Source organism: Oncorhynchus gorbuscha, linkage group LG07 (assembly GCF_021184085.1).
Source record: "Oncorhynchus gorbuscha isolate QuinsamMale2020 ecotype Even-year linkage group LG07, OgorEven_v1.0, whole genome shotgun sequence".
In the NCBI taxonomy this organism is placed as follows: Eukaryota; Metazoa; Chordata; class Actinopteri; order Salmoniformes; family Salmonidae; genus Oncorhynchus; species Oncorhynchus gorbuscha.
Window position 1 is genome coordinate 46,585,638 of NC_060179.1, and position 21,508 is coordinate 46,607,145.

A 21,508-nucleotide genomic window follows, 5' to 3' on the forward strand; every position below is an offset into this window, starting at 1 on the left:
CTGCATTAAAGTGCCTGACCACTAGGAGCGTCGCTTCTGGATGAGCATTTTCTTGTTTGCTTATTACCTTATAGAGTTGGTTGAGTGTGATCTTAGTGTCAGCATTGATCTGTGGTGGTAAATAGACGGCTACGAATAATATAGATGAGAACTCTCTTGGTAGATGTTGTGGTCTACAGCTTATCATAAGGTACTCTACTTCAGGCGATCTGTACCTCGAGACTTCTTGAATATTGGACATCGAGCACCAGCTGTTATTGTCAAATAGACTCATACTCCCACCCCTCATCTTATGACGTAACTTCTTCTCTGTTCTGCCGGTGCATGGAAAATCCCGCCGGCTCAATAATATCCGTGTAGTCGCCACGACTCGGTGAAACATAAGATATTACAGTTTTTAATGCCCCGAGGATAATCATAGGTCATCAATTGTATTTTCCAATGATTGCACATTAGCCAGTAGAACGGATGACAGTGGGAGTTTACTCACTCACCTAAGGATTCTCAGAAGGCATCCCGACCTGCGCCCCCATTTCCTCCATATTTTCTTCACGCAAATGACCAAGATTTGGGCTTGTTCCAAGGAAAGCAGCACATCCTTCTTCCAGTTCAAGGTGAGTAGTCGCTGTTCTGATGTCCAGAAGTGTTTTCCTGTCATAAATGGTTGCAACAACTTTATGTACAAAATCATTTAAAAAATAAGTTCCAAACAATTCTAAAAAATAAAATAAAAATTGTTGGTTAGGAGCATGTAAAATGTCACCTCTTTGGAGCCATCAGTCTCTGCCTACTCCTCAGCAGCTCTCTGAACGAGCCTGGTAGTGCAGCAAATACCCATTAAACCACCTGCTGCAGCAGCCTGGTGGACTTCATGTAGGAAGCCATGTCGCCGGCAGATTTTCCACCCAGCCATTTCTTAGAGGTCATAATGAGCCCTGCTCTCACAACCCTGGCCAGCAAGCTGGCAGAGGTCACCACTCTGGTCCTGATAGGTGGGTTGTGAAACAGTGGCTCCTCCATTATCCATGCTCCTGGCCGTGAAACGCCTCTGTAAACAGTCTTGTTCCACATCCAAAGCACAGTGAGGTAGAACGGAGTAATGGTTGACATATCGACCTGCTACAGATCCAACCGGAAGAAGTGCCTGTTGTTCCCAAGGTCCCTTGCTCTCCCCAGAGAAAAAGAGAGAGAGAGGTCAAGTTGACAGCTAATAAAGGAGTAAATAGTGACATCATCACGGCAAAGATAGAGCCTGATGCAGAGACCCCACATAAACATAAAATAATGGGGGGACGATGTCCCTGATCCCATCTCATGGTGTTCATCTCCATTGTATCTGTTGTGCATGTTTTTTTATACTATAAACCTCTTACACAAATAAGTGAAATTTCCAAAAGTGTTTAAATTGCCCATTGTTATCTGAAGTTGAATTCTGAATCATTCTGTGTCTAAACCGAGGAGTGCAGATGTGGTATCCATTCCATCACATTGACTCAATGTTGAATAGATCTACATCTCACTCTAGTGGATTAAAATTGTAAATGCACTCTTGTATACGTTCAAAAATCCTATCTGTCTGATAAAGTATCATTTTAAAATGGCTATTTTTAAAGGCTCACTAAGGTTATTTAGGCCTACAGAAAAATATCTAAACTGGAGATTATGTAGAGCATATAAAAATCTTTCCAGGTACCTCAACTCAACACGATGATTTCATCCGCGGATTTGAGTGCAGATTCCAGTTCTGGCTCCTTTGAGTCACTATGCAGTCGATACTTTTAAAAATGCACATTTTGATTAACCTTTACCGTGTACCTATGTCTGTCCACTGTTGTTACGTGACTTTCTTTGTTTGCCGAATCCAAACTGTTTAATAAATCCTTAATCAAATGCAACCACTTGTTTCCTAATCAGCGCTAATACACGTGTCAATTGAATCTCAACAAGGAAACAGTCTGTGTTTTGTATTTGATTACATTTTTATTATAAAGTACGGATTTCAGCAAACGAAAGGCACGCAACAACAGAGAGCTAACATAGGTACACGTCAGGGTTTAATAATTTACATTTTCAAGCATCAACAGTAGGGTGGCAGGTAGTCTAGTGGTTGGAGCGTTGGGCCAGTAACTTAAAGGTTGCTGTCTCGAATCCCCGAGCTGACAAAGTAAAAACCTGTCATTCTGCCCCTGAACAAGGCAGTTAACCCACTTCTCCCCGGCAGGCCGTCATTGTAAATAAGAATGTGTTCATAACTGACTCGCCTAGTAAAATAAAGGTTAAAAAATTATAATAATAAAAAAACTGCATAGCCACTCAAAGGAGTCGGCTGTTAATTTAAAAAAAACTCAGGTCTACGCCCAACTCTGTGGATGAAAAAAGTGGAATAGGTTCCAGGGAAAGTTTCCATGCAAGAACTGCAACTACCTGACGAAACGGGAAGGGTCTGTGACTCAAGCGTATTCAGCGGCGTGTGTTTATACTTCAAGAGTTAGAATGACCGATACCAAGAGGTAATTGACTTTATTGATGGATCATTTATTGATAGATTACCGGGTAGCCTATCATGTGTCCATATGGTCTCTCCCCTGCCTCGTGTTGCTGTTATCCCAAAATGAATACACTGAATGTCCCCATGGGTTTTAAAATGACTATTGCGGACCAGGACACTCTATGGCATTCAAATATGCACGGAGTGACTGATTCAGATGTGGTCAAGGCCATGATGATTTTATGTAGCTCATAACTCTATTGTCACAGTTAACATGATGTTTACTTATCGGCTGTAATAACATACTAAAGGAATATGGCGTTCCATTATGTGCATGCTTTTAAAAACATTCTCATCTGGATCTGTTTCCAATAACATATCGAACAGAAGTATATATTTTCTACTGGTATTTCAAGTTGAATAAGTAGTCCTTATTCAAGGCTTTATTATATGAAATACATTGTAACGTGCGTTTCATGTGCCAGGCTTCCTGAACCTCCCTGCCTCTGCCCCCTCCCTCAACTCTCTCCATACATGACAGGCCAAATGATCCACTCTGAAAATAAGGGGATCTGTGCCTCACAGTGGTCAGAATGAATTGACTTTGTTTGACGTGGAATTTGATCCCATCTGATATGAATAAGGGGTCTGATCCCTGGCTAATACCTTTGCCTTTGATGTATTAAACCCCCCTTAAAAAAATAATGTTATATTGGATCCCTTTTCAACCCCTCCATGTCCAAATCCACTGGCCAGCCATACACTTACCTTTTAATAGACACCCCTGCATTGAGTGAAGGGTGTCATGTTTATATTACATACATTTCCAGATAAATCTGTGGTTATCTCATTCTCATTGGAAAGACATAGTTTGTAAAATGTGTGTAAAAAAAATAAAGGTCTACATTTTATTTTCCCTGTCAAGTTCAAAATGTAAAAAAGCTTTCAGCATGGCAGGAAATGTTTCTATAGCAACAAGAGGATGATGCTTTAGAATAACTATTTCAGAAATTGAAAATATTGTCTCTCTATCTACCTCTTCATAGTGGCCCAGCCCTAGGGGGAAAGGGCTTGGCCTCCACGTCTCAGAAAGAGATGTTTCAGAAAATGGAGGAATGGTTCAAATTCTGAGCCAGTTGCAGAAAGTAGTCCGGTCTGGTTTCAGATGCACAAACACTCACACGCTGGGTGAGGTAATTATGAAGAGACAATGAAATAAATGTGGTTATTTGCTTGAACATGACACTTGTCATGAACTCCATTATGTATTGTACTGGTTCCATGAACCAAAAGGGTTATCTGTCCTCACACGTTCTTTCCTTTCCCTTCCATCCTCTCTCCTCCTCCTTCTGACTACCAAAGGTGTCTGAATGTCTACTACTGCATTACAGAGTGTCAGAAGGCTGATTAGCCTCGGCACACGGTCTGCTCAGAGTTGCGTCTAGTAGCCATTGACCGACTGGTGGAATGGCTCATGTTCAAAGGAGAGAGAAAGAGAAGAGGAACGAGTCATGACATTGGGCCAATGTTTGTCGTGATTTAGATGAACAATGTCACTGAGGGTCCTGTATTCGACACAAGGAAGATATGGGCACAAGGCGAAACCCAAATGCAGACACAGGGGGCAGATGTTTGAGCTCCGATATTTATTATAACAAAAGGGTTAGACAAAAGGCAGGTCAGGGACATGCGGAAGTTCATGAAACAGGTCAGAGTCCAAACAGTACCAGGCGATTGGTAGGCTCGAGGTCAGGACAGGCAGGGGTTCAGTGATCAGGTGCGAGACCAAACAGGACAAGGGGACAGGCAGGCTTGAGGTCAGAACAGGCAGAGTGGTCAGGCAGGTGGATTCGGCATCAGGACAGGCAAGGGTAAAAACCAGGAGGGCTACGAGAAAACAGAGACTGGGAAAAATGTGAGCTAGGAAAAACGCTGGTTGACTTGGCAAAACAAGACAAGTTGGCACAGAGAGACTGGATACACAGGGGACTAATGGGGAAAACAGGTGACACCTGGAGCTGGGTGGAGATAATCACCAAGATAGGTGAAACAGATAAAGGTGTGACAGAAGAGGAATCTTCCTCTGTTCTTTGTCATGATGAAGCACCACCTTATTGTACAGACAGAGGATTTGAGTTCATTTAAAAGATTGTTATTAAAAAGGTGTTCCCCACGGTTTCAATTTTCTATTATATTTTCTGAACCAAATGTACCCTGGACACTGGGGAATTTAGTTGGTGATGGTGTGGCCAAAGGTGGTGGATGGGCCCATCATGAGGTCCCCCCTGACAAACTTTAGTCCACCGTCCAAACTAAAGAAAATAGAATTGACTAACTCATTTTGTGTTAGCTAAAACTCTAATTACTGTATGTCAAACGAATGGACAAGAAACAAATTATGGATTTTCCTGGTTATCAACTTAGTGGTTTTGAGGTTGCAGCTTTGCATAGTACCTGTGAGCTGCACTGGTTGAGCTGTTCTTGTGTGAGCTAAGTTCTGTTTATATAATAATAATAATAATAATATATGCCATTTAGCAGACGCTTTTATCCAAAGCGACTTACAGTCATGTGTGCATACATTCTACGTATCGGTGGTCCCGGGGATCGAACCCACTACCCTGGCGTTACAAGCGCCATGCTCTACCAACTGAGCTACAGAAGGACCAGACTTCCTCTGTCTCCTAAAGGGTTTGATGCCAGTCAAGGCCTGGATCAGGGTTGGCTACCAATATTGCTACTCGTTAGGGACTACAAGATCCCTTCCCTGTTTACTGCGCTATAGCATATAGTATTCTCCATCTTTAACAGAATAGCACTTTAACAATGCTCACTTGTATGGCTTAATACCATGTTGCATACCTACTGTAAAATATGATGGTGGATCTTTGACTCTTCCTATAGGCATTTCGTCATCTCGTCATTTCCGGTCACAACTTGTAGACTAGTGTTGCTGTGCGTTTTGTTGCCAACCTTACTTTGCTACCTGACAACTTTACAGTTTTAACTTTTAAATTACCGTTTATATTTTTAGTTTTTCCCTCACTCAACTTTTTTTTAATTCAAATTTTTCACTCCGGATGCTTTATCTGGTTCGTCAGGACCTCCAACAGCCGAAGCTAAGTAGTAACATTAACGTGATGCCTTCTAATTGCAGTTGCTGTACACTTAATATACAGGAGAACGATCGCCTTACGGCGAGGATAGCTGTGCTGCAAGCCCAGCTTCAGACGCAATCGTTAGGCAAGGGTAATTTCAGTGTAGGAAAGGACGAAACAGCGTCTGTGCCACCAGTAAGTGCAGATAGTAACGTTAGTATAAATCCCCTCGCACAGTATCCACAGCCGGACAACTTTCTCATGGCTTCTGGAGGGAAATGCTGTAGAAATGCTCAACCGGTGTCGCTCATTCAGCTGACAGAAACTTTCAACCAGTTCTCCCCATTAAGCAGCGAGTAGGAGTCTGGGGCAGAGCCTTCTCTTATCTCTAATCCTCTCGTTATGGGGTCTGAGACGCCGAAGCTTCCCACCATTAGCTCGGACAAATTGAAAACTCTAGTCATTGGCGACTCTTTTACTAGCAGTATTAGACTTAAAACGAATCATCCAGCGATCATATAATTTTTACCAGGGGGCAGAGTTACCGACGTTAAGGCTAATCTGAAGATGGTGCTGGCTAAAGCTAAAACTGGCGAGTGTAGAGAGTATAGAGATATTCTTATCCACGTCGGCACCAACGATGTTAGGATGAAACAGTCAGAGGTCACATAGCTTCAGCTAGAAAGATGTCGGCATCGAGTAATAGTCTCTGGCCCCCTCCCAGTTAGGGGGAGTGATGAGCTTTACAGCAGAGCCTCACAACTCAATCGCTGGTTGAAAACTGTTTTCTGCCCCTCCCAAAAGATAGAATTTGTAGATAATTGGCCCTCTTTCTGGGACTCACCCACAAACAGGACCAAGCCTGGCCTGCTGAGGAGTGACGGACTCCATCCTGGCTGGAGGGGTGCTCTCATCTTATCTACCAACATAGACAGGGCTCTAACTCCTCTAGCTCCACAATAAAATAGGGTGCAGGCCAGGCAGCCTGCCAGCTTAGTGGTGTCTGCCACTACCACAGTCAGTGTAGTCAGCTCAGCTATCCCCATTAAGACCGTGTCTGTGCCTCGACCTAGGTTGGGCAAAACTAAACATGGCGGTGTTCGCCTTAGCAATCTCACTAGGATAAAGACCTCCTCCATTCCTGCCATTATTGAAAGAGATCATGATACTTCACATCTCAAAATAGGGCTACTTAACGTTAGATCCCTCACTTCAAAGGCAGTTATAGTCAATTATTTTATTTATTTTTTGTTTCACCTTTATTTAACCAGGTAGGCAAGTTGAGAACAAGTTCTCATTTACAATTCAAATCAAATCCAATTTTATTTTATAATTGCGACCTGGCCAAGATAAAGCAAAGCAGTTCGACAGATACAACGACACAGAGTTACACATGGAGTAAAACAAACATACAGTCAATAATACAGTATAAACAAGTCTATATACAATGTGAGCAAATTAGGTGAGAAGGGAGGTAAAGGCAAAAAGGCCATGGTGGCAAAGTAAATACAATATAGCAAGTAAAACACTGGAATGGTAGTTTTGCAATGGACGAATGTGCAAAGTAGAAATAAAAATAATGGGGTGCAAAGGAGCAAAATAAATACAGTTGGGAAAGAGGTAGTTGTTTGGGCTAAATTATAGGTGGGCTATGTACAGGTGCAGTAATCTGTAAAATGCTCTGACAGTTGGTGCTTAAAGCTAGTGAGGGAGATAAGTGTTTCCAGTTTCAGAGATTTTTGTAGTTTGTTCCAGTCATTGGCAGCAGAGAACTGGAAGGAGAGGCGGCCAAAGAAAGAATTGGTTTTGGGGGTGACTAGAGAGATATACCTGCTGGAGCGTGTGCTACAGGTGGGAGATGCTATGGTGACCAGCGAGCTGAGATAAGGGGGGACTTTACCTAGCAGGGTCTTGTAGATGACATGGAGCCAGTGGGTTTGGCGACGAGTATGAAGCGAGGGCCATCCAACGAGAGCGTACAGATCGCAATGGTGGGTAGTATATGGGGCTTTGGTGACAAAACGGATTGCACTGTGATAGACTGCATCCAATTTGTTGAGTAGGGTATTGGAGGCTATTTTGTAAATGACATCGCCAAAGTCGAGGATTGGTAGGATGGTCAGTTTTACAAGGGTATGTTTGGCAGCATGAGTGAAGGATGCTTTGTTGCGAAATAGGAAGCCAATTCTAGATTTAACTTTGGATTGGAGATGTTTGATATGGGTTTGATATTACAGTCTAACCAGACACCTAAGTATTTGTAGTTGTCCACGTATTCTAAGTCAGAGCCGTCCAGAGTAGTGATGTTGGACAGGCGGGTAGGTGCAGGTAGCGATCGGTTGAAGAGCATGCATTTAGTTTTACTTGCATTTAAGAGCAATTGGAGGCCAGGGAAGGAGTGTTGTATGGAATTGAAGCTCATCTGGAGGTTAGTTAACACAGTGTCCAAAGAAGGTCCAGAGGTATACAGAATGGTGTTGTCTGTGTAGAGGTGGATCAGAGAATCACCAGCAGCAAGAGTGACATCATTGATGTATACAGATAAAAGTCAGCCCGAGAATTGAACCCTGTGGCACCCCCATAGCGACTGCCAGAGGTCCAGACAACAGGCCCTCCGATTTGACACACTGAACTCGTATCAGAGAAGTAGTTGGTGAACCAGGCTAGGCAATCATTTGAGAAACCAAGGCTCTTGAGTTTGCCAATAAGAATGTGGGGATTGACAGAGCTGAAAGCCTTGGCCATTGTCGATGAATACGGCTGCACAGTAATGTCTCTTATCGGTGGCGGTTATGATATCGTTTAGGACCTTCAGAGTGGCTGAGGTGCACCCGTGACCAGCTCGGAAACCAGATTGCACAGCGGAGAAGGTATGGTGGGATTCCAAATGGTTGGTAATCTGTTTGTTAACTTGGCTTTCGAAGACCTTAGGCAGGGTAGTTTCCAAGATGGCGTAGCAGTAACTCGTCCTGTCGTATCGTCTCTCTGTAAATATCGTCTCTTTTTCGTTTTAGATATTTTAGATATTTTTTTCTTCGCACATCTTTAAAAACATTTTGGTAAACCTAAGCTTCCAAATACTCTTCTGCAACCCGCCAATGTAGCTACTTTTCCTAAAGTAGTTATATTTACTTCGAAACCGAAACCGGAACTCTTCAACTGAAGCTAGCCAGCTATGCTAGCGGTCTTCAGCTAACCTTTAGCTCGGAAAGCTCTCGCCAGTTCGAACAACGCGACGCTAACCAGAGCATAACGGACCTATTTATTTTTTATTTTTTACCCCCGGATTCCCACCACAAACGGAACATTCTTCAGCTGGATCTTCACAACTAGCTATCGAGCTAAACAGCAACCCTGGTTGATTACTCCTGGCTAGCGTTTCCACCCACGTAGCTTGAAGCTAGCCCGGCCAGAGCTCCTAGCGTACTCCTTGGCTACAATACCTTGACTACGACCGGTCTATCGATGTCACCGCATGAAGAGGAATAAACAGACTCACCCCATTGCAACGTCCTCCAAAGGCTAACTCTCTAGCCCTCGCTATCTCCTTGCTTGCTAACTCGGCATGCTAACTGCTAGCTTGTTTAGCCCAGAACACACCCAAGAACCTCCAGAAGCTAACCAGCTAGCTACAAGCTGTTTAGCTACCAGCTAGCTAGCTACAAGCTATTTAGCTACCAGCTAGCTAGCTACAAGCTACTTAGTCATTGTTAGTTTTCTTAACCTGGATAACACTCACCAGCCCCCCTGCCCCTAGACTCTGATCACTTGGCTACATAGCTGATGCACGCTGGACTGTCCATTAATCACGGTACTCGATTCTGCTTGTTTGTTTTATCTGTTGGCCCCGTTGCCTAGTCAATGCCATTTTACCTGCTGTTGTTATGCTAGCCGATTAGCTGTTGTCTCACCCACTGTTTTAGCTAGCTTTCCCAATTCAACACCTGTGATTACTGTATGCCTCGCTGTATGTCTCTCCCAAATATCAATATGCCTTGTATACTGTTGCTCAGGTTAGTTATCATTGTTTTAGTTCACTATGGAGCCCCTAGCCCCACTCCTCATACCCCTGATACCTCCTTTGTCCCTCCTCCAACATATGCGGTGACCTCACCCATTACCACCAGCATGTCCAGAGATAAAACCTCTCTCATCATCACCCAGTGCCTGGGCTTACCTCTGCCATACCCGCACCCCACCATACCCCTGTCTGCGCATTATGCCCTGAATATATTCTACCATGCCCAGAAACCTGCTCCTCTAATTCTCTGTCCCCCACGCTCTAGGCGACCAGTTTTGATAGCCCTTAGCCGCACCCTCATACTACTCCTTCTCTGTTCCGCGGGTGATGTGGAGGTAAACCCTGGCCCTGCATGTCCCCAGGCACCCTCATTTGTTGACTTCTGTGATCGAAAAAGCCTTGGTTTCATGCATGTCAACATCAGAAGCCTCCTCCCTAAGTTTGGTTTACTCTCTGCTTTAGCACACTCTGCTAACCCTGATGTCCTTGCCGTGTCTGAATCCTGGCTCAGGAAGGCCACCAAAAATTCAGAGATTTCCATACCCAACTATAACATCTTCCGTCAAGATAGAACTGCTAAAGGGGGAGGAGTTGCAGTCTACTGCAGAGATAGCCTGCAAAGTAATGTCATACTTTCCAGGTCCATACCCAAACAGTTCGAACTACTAATTCTGAAAATCACTCTCTCCAGAAATAAGTCTCTCACTGTTGCCGCCTGCTACCGACCCCCCTCAGCTCCCAGCTGTGCCCTGGACACCATTTGTGAATTGATTGCCCCCCATCTAGCTTCAGAGTTTGTTCTGCTAGGTGACCTAAACTGGGATATGCTTAACACCCCGGCAGTCCTACAATCTAAGCTAGATGCCCTCAATCTCACACAAATCATCAAAGAACCCACCAGGTACAACCCTAACTCTGTAAGCAAGGGCACCCTCATAGACGTCATCCTGACCAACTGGCCCTCCAAATACACCTCCGCTGTCTTCAATCAGGATCTCAGCGACCACTGCCTCATTGCCTGTATCCGCTATGGTGCCGCAGTCAAACGACCACCCCTCATCACTGTCAAACGCTCTCTAAAACACTTCTGTGAGCAGGCCTTTCTAATCGACCTGGCCCGGGTATCCTGGAAGGACATTGACCTCATCCCGTCAGTTGAGGATGCCTGGTCATTCTTTAAGAGTAACTTCCTCACCATTTTAGATAAGCATGCTCCGTTCAAAAAATGCAGAACTAAGAACAGATACAGCCCTTGGTTCACTCCAGACCTGACTGCCCTCGACCAGCACAAAAACATCCTGTGGCGGACTGCAATAGCATCGAACAGTCCCCGCGATATGCAACTGTTCAGGGAAGTCAGGAACCAATACACGCAGTCAGTCAGGAAAGCTAAGGCCAGCTTCTTCAGGCAGAAGTTTGCATCCTGTAGCTCCAACTCCAAAAAGTTCTGGGACACTGTGAAGTCCATGGAGAACAAGAGCACCTCCTCCCAGCTGCCCACTGCACTGAGGCTAGGGAACACGGTCACCACCGACAAATCCATGATTATCGAAAACTTCAACAAGCATTTCTCAACGGCTGGCCATGCCTTCTGCCTGGCTACTCCTACCTCGGCCAACAGCCCCGGCCCCCCCGCAGCTCCTCGCCCAAGCCTCTCCAGGTTCTCCTTTGCCCAAATCCAGATAACAGATGTTCTGAAAGAGCTGCAAAACCTGGACCCGTATAAATCAGCTGGGCTTGACAATCTGGACCCTCTATTTCTGAAACTATCCGCCGCCATTGTCGCAACCCCTATTACCAGCCTGTTCAACCTCTCTTTCATATCGTCTGAGATCCCCAAGGACTGGAAAGCTGCCGCAGTCATCCCCCTCTTCAAAGGGGTGACACCCTGGACCCAAACTGTTACAGACCTATATCCATCCTGCCCTGCCTATCTAAGGTCTTCGAAAGCCAAGTCAACAAACAGGTGACTGACCATCTCGAATCCCACCGTACCTTCTCCGCTATGCAATCCGGTTTCCGAGCCGGTCACGGGTGCACCTCAGCCACACTCAAGGTACTAAACGACATCATAACCGCCATCGATAAAAGACAGTACTGTGCAGCCGTCTTCATCGACCTTGCCAAGGCTTTCGACTCTGTCAATCACCATATTCTTATCGGCAGACTCAGTAGCCTCGGTTTTCGGATAACTGCCTTGCCTGGTTCACCAATTACTTTGCAGACAGAGTTCAGTGTGTCAAATCGGAGGGCATGTTGTCCGGTCCTCTGGCAGTCTCTATGGGGGTGCCACAGGGTTCAATTCTCGGGCCGACTCTTTTCTCTGTGTATATCAATGATGTTGCTCTTGCTGCGGGCGATTCCCTGATCCACCTCTACGCAGACGACACCATTGTATACACTTTCGGCCCGTCATTGGACACTGTGCTATCTAACCTCCAATCGAGCTTCAATGCCATACAACACTCCTTCCGTGGCCTCCAACTGCTCTTAAACGCTAGTAAAACCAAATGCATGCTTTTCAACCGATCGCTGCCTGCACCCGCATGCCCGACTAGCATCACCACACTGGATGGCTCCGACCTTGAATATGTGGACACCTATAAGTACCTAGGTGTCTGGCTAGACTGCGAACTCTCCTTCCAGACCCATATCAAACATCTCCAATCGAAAATCAAATCAAGAATCGGCTTTCTATTCCGCAACAAAGCCTCCTTCACTCACGCTGCCAAGCTTACCCTAGTAAAACTGACTATCCTACCGATCCTTGACTTCGGCGACGTCATCTACAAAATTGCTTCCAACACTCTACTCAGCAAACTGGATGCAGTTTATCACAGTGCCATCCGTTTTGTCACTAAAGCACCTTATACTACCCACCACTGCGACTTGTATGCTCTAGTCGGCTGGCCCTCGCTACATATTCGTCGCCAGACCCACTGGCTTCAGGTCATCTACAAGGCCATGCTAGGCAATGCTCCGCCTTATCTCAGCTCACTGGTCACTTTGGCAACACCCATCCGTAGCACGCGCTCCAGCAGGTGTATCTCATTGATCATCCCTAAAGCCAACACCTCATTCGGCCGCCTTTCGTTCCAGTACTCTGCTGCCTGTGACTGGAACGAATTGCAAAAATCGCTGAAGTTGGAGACTTTTATCTCCCTCACCAACTTCAAACATCAGCTAGCTGAGCAGCTAACCGATCGCTGCAGCTGTACATAATCTATTGGTAAATAGCACACCCATTTTCACCTACCTCATCCCCACAGTTTTTATTTATTTACTTTTCTGCTCTTTTGCACACCAATACCTGTACATGATCATTTATCACTCCAGTGTTAATCTGCAATATTGTAATTATTCGCCTACCTCCTCATGCCTTTTGCACACATTGTATATAGACTCCCCTTTTTTCTCTGTGTTATTGACTTGTTAATTGTTTACTCCATGTGTAACTCTGTGTTGTCTGTTCACACTGCTATGCTTTATCTTGGCCAGGTCGCAGTTGCAAATGAGAACCTGTTCTCAACTAGCCTACCTGATTAAATAAAGGTGAAATAAAATAAAAAATAAATAAAGGGTAGGTATGGATATAGGTCTGTAGCAGTTTGGGTCTGGAGTGTCTCCCCCTTTGAATAGGGGGATGACCGCGGCAGCTTTCCAATCTTTGGGAATCTCAGATGATACAAAAGAGAGATGGAACAGGCTAGTAATAGGGGTTGCAACAATTTCAGCCGATCATTTTAGAAATGGAGGGTCCGGCTGATTTGTAGGGGTCTAGATTATGCCGCTCTTTCAGAACATCAGCTATTTGGGTGAAGGCGAAATGGGGGATTCTTGGTCGAGTTGCTGTGGGGGGTGTAGGGCTGTTGACCAGGGTAGGGGTAGCCAGGTGGAAAGCACAGCCAGTCGTAAAAAAAACCTTAATGAAATTCTCAATTACAATGGATTTATCGGCGGTGACAGTGTTTCCTAGCCTCAGTGCAGTGGGCAGCTGGGAGGAGGTGCTCTTATTCTCCTTTACAGTGTCCCGGAACTTTTTCGAGTTTGTGCTACAGGATGCAAATTTCTGCTTGAAAAAGCTAGCCTTGGCTTTCCTAACTGCCTGTGTATATTGGTTCATAACTTCCCTGAAAAGTTGCATATCACGGGGGCTATTCGATGCTAAAGCAGAATGCCACAGGATGTTTTTGTGCTGGTCAACAGCAGTCAGGTCTGGAGAGAACCAAGGGCTATATCTGTTCCTGGTTCTACATTTTTTGAATGGAGCATGCTTATTTAAAATGGTGAGGAAGACACTTTTAAAGAAAAACCAAGCATCCTCTACTGGCGGGATGAGGTCAATATCCTTCCAGGATATCCGGGCCAGGTCGATTAGAAAGGCCTGCTCGCAGAAGTGTTTTAGGGAGTGTTTGACAGAGTTGAGGGTTGGTCGTTTCACCAATGCAGGCAATGAGGCAGTGATAGCTGAGATCTTGGTTGAAAACTGCAGAGGTGTATTTGGAAGGCAGGTTGCTTAGGATGATATCTATGAGGATGCCCGTGTTTACGGATTTGGGGTTGTACCTGGTGGGTTCATTGATCATTTATGTGAGATTGAGGACATCAAGCTTAGAATGTAGGGTGGCCTGGGTGTAAGCATGTCCCAGTTTAAGTCACCTAGCAGCACGAGCTCTGAAGATAGATGGGGGGCAATCAATTCACATATGGTGTCCAAGGCACAGCTGGGGGCAGAGGGTGGTATATAGCAAGCGGCAACGGTGAGAGACTTGTTTCTGTAAAGGTGGATTTTTAGTAGAAGTAGAAGCTCGAATTGTTTGGGTACAGACCTGGATTGTAAAACAGAACTCTGCAGGCTATCTCTGAAGTAGATTGCAACACCGCCCCCTTTGGCAGTTCTATCTTGTCGGAATGTTATAGTTAGGGATGGAAAATTCAGGGTAGGACATCCGGGTTGGCAGAGTGTGCTAAAGCAGTGAATAAAACAAACTTAGGGAGGAGGCTTCTAATGTTAACATGTATGAAACCAAGGCTTTTAACAGTTACAGAGGTCAACAAATGAGAGCACCTGGGGAGTAGGAGTGGAGCTAGGCACTGCAGGGCCTGGATTAACCTCTACATCACCAGAGGAACATGGGAGGAGTAGAATAAGGGTACGACTAAAGGCTATAAGAACTGGTCATCTAGTACGTTTGGAAGAGAGCGTAAAAGGAGCAGGTTTCTGGGTGCGATAGAATAGATTCAAGGCATAATGTACAGACAAAGGTATGGTAGGATGTGAGTAAATTGGAGGTAAACCTAGGCATTGAGTGATGATGAGAGAGATATTGTCTCTAGAGATGGTTAAACCAGGTGATGTCACCACATATGTGGGAGGTGGAACTAAATGATTGGTTAAGGCATATTGAGCAGGGTTTGAGGCTCTACAGTGAAATAAGACAATAATCACTAACCAGGACAGTAATGGACAAAGCATATTGATATTAGAGAGAGGCATACGTAGCCGAGTGATCATTGGGGTCCACTGAGTGGTTGGGCTGGCTGGAGACGCAGCGATTCAGATAGCTGACAGGCCGGTGCTAGCAAGCTAGCAGAAGAGCCTTACACGGAACCCAAACCGACAGCGCGCGTGCGCCATCGTGTGCTATCGTGCATAAATGTATTTTCTCCCCCCACACCAAACGCGATCACGACACGCAGGTTAAAATATCAAAACAAACTCTGAACCAATGACATTAATTTGGGGACAGGTCAAAAAGCATTAAACATGTATAGCAATGTAGCTAGCTAGCTTGCACTTGCTAGCTAACCTTAATTTGTCCTATTTAGCTAGCTTGCTGTTGCTAGCTAATTTGTTCTGGGATATAAACATTGAGTTGTTATTTTACCTGAAATGCACAAGGACCTCTACACCGACAATTAATCCACACATAAAACGGCCAACCGAATCGTTTCTAGTCTTCTCTCCTCCTTACAGGCTTTTTCATCTTTGAACTTATATGGGGATCGTATTTAAACTTTCATTGTATTACCACGACAACCGGCAACAAAGTTTGTCAGGACAGATGTTAGCCAGGAGTAGCCACTCGGAATAGCAGCTAGCTAGCTGAGATGATCCAGGTGAAAAGGTTCAGAGCTTGCGGTAGGAATCTTGAGATATGGAGAGAAAATTGGTCCGGTATGCTCTGGTTTGAGTCGCGTTGTACAAACTGGCTTGAGCTCTCTGAGCTAAAGGTGAGATGATGACCGCTAGCAGTGGTTAGATGACTACTAGCTAGTAGCTAGTTAGCTGGCTAGCTTCTAATGAGGGATTCTGGTTCCGAGGTAAATAAAAAGATCCACATCACAACAGAAGGTGAGGCGGGTTGCAGGAGAGTATTTTGAAGTTGAGGTTTAGAAAAATATTTTTAAAAGACATGCGAAGAAAAGGCTATAAAAAGATATATACACATGGGACACAACAAGACGAAGGACAAAGACATCTGACTGCTACGCCATCTTGGAGAGACTTACAACGAGACTGAAAGGAAATGTCTTTTGGAGAATTTCAACCTTGGAGATCTTTTTCAATATTTGAGGACATCAATTTGACGAGTTTTAACAGCAAAACATAATTTCCAAAAGTTTTCAACCACTTGTTAACATATGACTTGAGGCAATTTCAACCATAAAACTACTAAAGGACAGAATGGTGGTATAATTAGGAGAATTTCAACCATGAGGGATCTTTTTCAATGATAGCAGACACAATTTTGTGTATTTTTCTCACGAAATATCCTTTGTCAGTTTTCCACCATTGGTGATTAACATAAAATATGACTTGAGGCAATTTCTACCATATCACCACTAAAGAAAGGGAAGTGATTGCATGTTAAATGGTAAAGATAATTTAGAACTTTTGTTAAAAAACCTTATTACAGACGAACATTTTCAGTCATTGTTGCAGTGTTGCCTGCCCCTGCCTTCTGCTTAATTGCGTCTCAAAACATTTTCTGTGGGCTGCCTTTGCGAACATACAGTATAAGCATTGGCCTGTATGCCATACTTTTTCCATATGTAACACCATAGAAAATGTGCCTCTAGATTTGTATTTATATCTATATATATATATAGTAAACATGATATTATTGTAATTGTATTACCCATGTTTTCATTATTATGATCCTCTTCATTCAATTTGAATGCAGCAAGATGAACACTGACTGGCATTTACGCAGTGGTGTAAAGAACTTAAGTCAATTACTTTAATGTACTACTTAAGTTGTTTTTTGGGGGGTATCTACACTTTACTATTTATATTTTACTCCACTACATTCCTAAATAAAATAATGCCAATTTTACTCCATATATTTTGAGACCAAAAAGTACTTAGCAGGACAGGAAAATGATCCAATTCACTCACTTATCAATATAACCTTCCTGGTCATCCCCACTGCCTCTGATCTGGTAGACTCACTAAACAAACGCTTTGTAAATTATGTCTGAGTTTTGAAGTGTGCCCCTGGCTATTCGTTAAAAAATTAACAAGTAAACCGTGCGGTCTGGTTTGCTTAATGTAAGGAATGTGAAATCATTTATACTTTTACTTTTGATACTTAAGTAAAAGTAAAGATACTTACGTCCTTTTTTCCTACTGTGTAGTTTAAGTTGATGATAAAAGACAGAAAAGGTACTGCTTGCATAATGCATTATTGATTTCTCCATTAGGTACTAATTGTTGTTGCACTTGCCTGCTAAGCACTTAAGTCCACTAGATGCCGCCATATACACAAAGACATGAAACAATGTAGTAGGCCTGATGTGCATGACAATGTGGCTAGCTAACATAAATCATGTTGTAATATCCCTAGAACCTCAGGGGCATTACCAAAGTACTTTAGAAGGCAAGCAGCACCCTGCTCAGCTCAACAGGGGTGATCTACCTCCACTGCTGGTGGAGGAAAGGACATTGTTACTGTTGGTGAGTATGTATCATCTATGGTGACATATTGATAATAGATCTCATCGCAGTAATATCAAATGCATCTATTCAAATGTTCTGATTTGAAAATGCAAGTGTTTTCCAAGAGTATATGCTGGAATATGACACTTCTGTTCAACAATGTACTATTATACAATGAGATAAAGAATGAGGTAATTTAATGACAAATGTATTGCTCATTAAAGGTAGGTAAACAAGAGAAACTTGAAAGACAATTGTTACGGGACACGTGTTGATTTCTAATATTGATGAGACAACACTCTTTAATATCTCCCTCTCGCTTACAGGTCAGCACCATCATCATGACAGAGAAAAGATGTCCCCCCTGTCGGAGAAAGGAGGACATTGATGCCACCAGTCCAAAGAATGACCACATTCAACATGAAATTGTCAAAGGAGCAGAAAAGGAATAAGTCATCTTAAGGCCAGGATGTCATCATATCTTCAGTCAACAGAACAGATGACATTGTTGTTAGTGGTTGTCGCTTTTGGAAAATGTTAAGAGGGTAATTCTTAAGGTAGTGATTCTTCAGAGACCTAGGTTGTCAGCATCCTCTAAGACAAACACCAGTCTAAAGCAGAGATTGTAATAAATATTATATATGGTACTTAAAATAGCATTTTTCACGGACCCAAAGCTGCTTTACAATTGTAAACAAATACAAACCAACCACATAAAGAAACCAAAACTTGAACAAGGTGAAGGTGGTCAAGCTTAAAGGGAAAAGAGTGACGTGTCAGTGTATGAGTGAGTGAACAGGGGTGTTTGCAGTCCTTAGATCCAACACACTGGATCAAATTCATTACGCTCACAAAAAAAGTACAACAATATATAGAGCAACGCTGGAGAATGCCCAGTCACCAAAGGTCTCTAGTGTGGACCTAGGAGCGACAAGGTGGCCTGCTGTGGCAGAACGGAGTGAGTGTGGGAGTTGGTAGCCAAGAAAAAAGGTCAGAGAGCTAAGGAGGGGGATGGTGGTGAAGAGATTTGTAGGTCAGGAGGATGATCTTGTAATCAATATGTTGAGAGACCGGGAGCCAAAGGGTTTGATCTAAAGACTGCACTCTCCTTGGCCAGGATGGTAGTTGCTGCTGTGTCACTGCTAGTAAAAGTTCAGTGGGAACTACAACGCTTACTCTGTGGAAACACACAAAATAGGTTTTATGGACAAATAGCATGACTTTGGTTTATATATATATACAGTTGAAGGCGGAAGTTTACATACACATGAGCCAAATACATTAAAACTCTATTCAACATTTAATCCTAGTAAAAATGTGCTGTTTTAGGTCAGTTAGGATCACCACTTTATTTTCAGAATGTGAAAATGTCAGAACAATAGTAGAGATTATGGCCAAACAGTTCTATTTTTGTTTCATCAGACCAGAGGACATTTCCCCAAAAAATCCGATCTTTGTTCCCACGTGCAGTTGCAAACCGTGGTCTGGCTTTTTTATGGCAGTTTTGGAGCAGTGGCTTCATCCTTGCGGAGCAGCCTTTCAGGTTATGTCGATATAGGACTCGTTTTACTGTGGATATAGATACCTTTGTACCTGTTTCCTCCAGCATCTTCACAAAGTCCTTTGCTGTTGTTCTGGGATTGATATGCACTTTTCGCACCAAAGTACGTTCATCTCTAGGAGTGAGAACACATCTCCTTCCTGAGCGGTATGACGGCTGCGTGGTCCCATGGTGTTAATACTTGCGTACTCTTTGTTTGTACAGATGAACCTGGTACCTTCAGGCATTTGGAAATTGCTCCCAAGGATGAACCAGACCCGGAGGTCAACAATTGTTTTTCTGAGGTCTTGGCTGATTTCTTTTGATGTTCACATGATGTCAAGCAAAGAGGCAATGAGTTTGAAGGTAGGCCTTGATATACATCCACAGGTACACCTCCAATGGACTCAAATAATGTCAATTAGCCTATCAGAAGCTTCTAAAGCCATGAACTCATTTTCTGAAATGTTCCAAGCTTTTTAAAGGCACAGTCAACTTGATGCATGTAAACTTCAGACCCACTGGAATTCTGATACAGTGAATAAGTGAAATAATGTGTCTGTAAACAATTGTTGAAAAATGAATAGTATCATGCACAAAGTAGAGGTCCTAACCGACTTGCCAAAACTATAGTTTGTTAACAAGAATTTTGTGGAGTGGTTGAAAAACTAGTTTTAATGACTCCAATCTCTGTGTATATAATCTTCCGACTTCTTCAGTGGGAAGAACAAGTATTTGATACACTGCCGATTTTACAGGTTTTCCTACTTACTAAGCATGTAGAAGTCTGTCATTTTTATCATAGGTACACTTCAACTGTGAGAGATGGAATCTAAAACAAAAATCCGGAAAATCACACTGTATGATTTTTAAGTAATTAATTTGCCTTTTATTGCATGACATAAGTACTTGATGCATCAGAAAAGCAGAACTTAATATTTGGTACAGAAACCTTTGTTTGCAATTACAGAGATCATACGTTTCCTGTAGTTCAAAGAGCCTGGATCTCAATCTCATTGAGCACATCTGGGACCTGTTGGATCGGGGGGTGAGGACTAGGGCCATTCCCCCCAGAAATGTCCGGGAACTTGCAGGTGCCTTGGTGGAAGATTGGGGTAACATCTCACAGCAAGAACTGGCAAATCTGGTGCAGTCCATGAGGAGAAGATGCACTGCAGTACTCTTGTGTAGGGGGCAGTATTTTCACATCTGGATGAAAAGGCCCAGAAGCTAAGATATGCATATAATTGATAGATTTAGATAGAAAACGCTAAAGTTTCTAAAACTGTTAACATTTTCTGGGAGTAAAATAGAACTGATATGGTAGGCAAAATCCAGAGGACAAACCACCCCCCCCCCAAAAAAAAATATTTCAGTCTACCACTTTTCAATGGCTGTTACTTTTATTATAAGGCGAATTACTCCCAGATTGTAGTTCCTAGGGCTTCCACTGGATGTCAACAGTCTTTAGAAAGAGTTATGCTGATTTTTGGAAAAATGAGCCAGAAATGTTCATTTCTAGGTGGCTCCCATTTTGGCTGTAGTGTTTCCAAGCGCGTGGACAATAGCGCGTTATTTGGTATTTCACTTCCCGATTTGCTCTATAATAGCCTTGAACCCTTGGTCGTAGCGTTCCGTCCGGTCCAGCAGTAGCTCCTCATGCCTCCCAATGTTGGCTCACTGCAGGGAGACAGCGTGGCGGAGCTGGTCCAAGTCTGTTCTGTCTTCCATGGCCAGTTCGTACTATAAGGGCACAGGGCGAGACTCAAATGTAGACACGGGAGGCAGATGGTTTGAGTCTCTGACATTTATTATAATCCAAGGGGCAGGCAAGAGAATGGTCGTGAACAGGCAAAAGATCATAAACAAGGTCAGAGTCCAGGAGGTACAGAGTGGCAGGTAGGCTCGAGGTCAGGGCAGGCATGTTCAGAGTCAAGGCAGGCAAGGGTCAAAACTGGGAGGACTCGTAAAAGAGAGATCAGAAAAAACACTCTGGTTGACTTGACAAAACGAACTGGCAACAGACAAATAGGTAACCCCGGAATAAATACCCAGGGACTAATGGGGGAAATGTGACACCTGGAGGTAGGTGGAGACAGTCACAAAGACAGGTGAAACAGATCAGGGTTTGACAGTTTGAGGAGCTGCCGTTCCGTTACCCTGCACAAAAGGGGAGAAGTCGTGGTTGAGGGCCTGCCGGGTGCCCCAAGAGAAGAGTAAGACTTCAACAGCAAATATTACTTTGACTTGGTTGTTAATGGACCAATCTTTGCAACTATTTATTTTGTTTAGGTCTCTGAATATTGTGAATATACTTTGAATAATTGCTTACCTTTCTCCTCTTCTTTTTCCTCTTCCAGATGATGGAGATGGGATAGGATCAGGGGTGTAGTGCAGCCTTCTTGAAAGATCACTTAAT

General features: G+C 43.7%; 1 long non-coding RNA gene across 1 annotated transcript; it reads left to right on the forward strand.

Annotated features, from left to right (window-relative positions):
* The first annotated feature begins 2,380 nt into the window (after positions 1-2,380).
* Positions 2,381-3,979, forward strand: LOC124039953. The gene is made up of 3 exons (XR_006839662.1): positions 2,381-2,510; positions 3,535-3,681; positions 3,851-3,979. It is a non-coding gene; the product is annotated as an uncharacterized LOC124039953 (long non-coding RNA).
* The last annotated feature ends 17,529 nt before the right edge of the window (positions 3,980-21,508 follow it).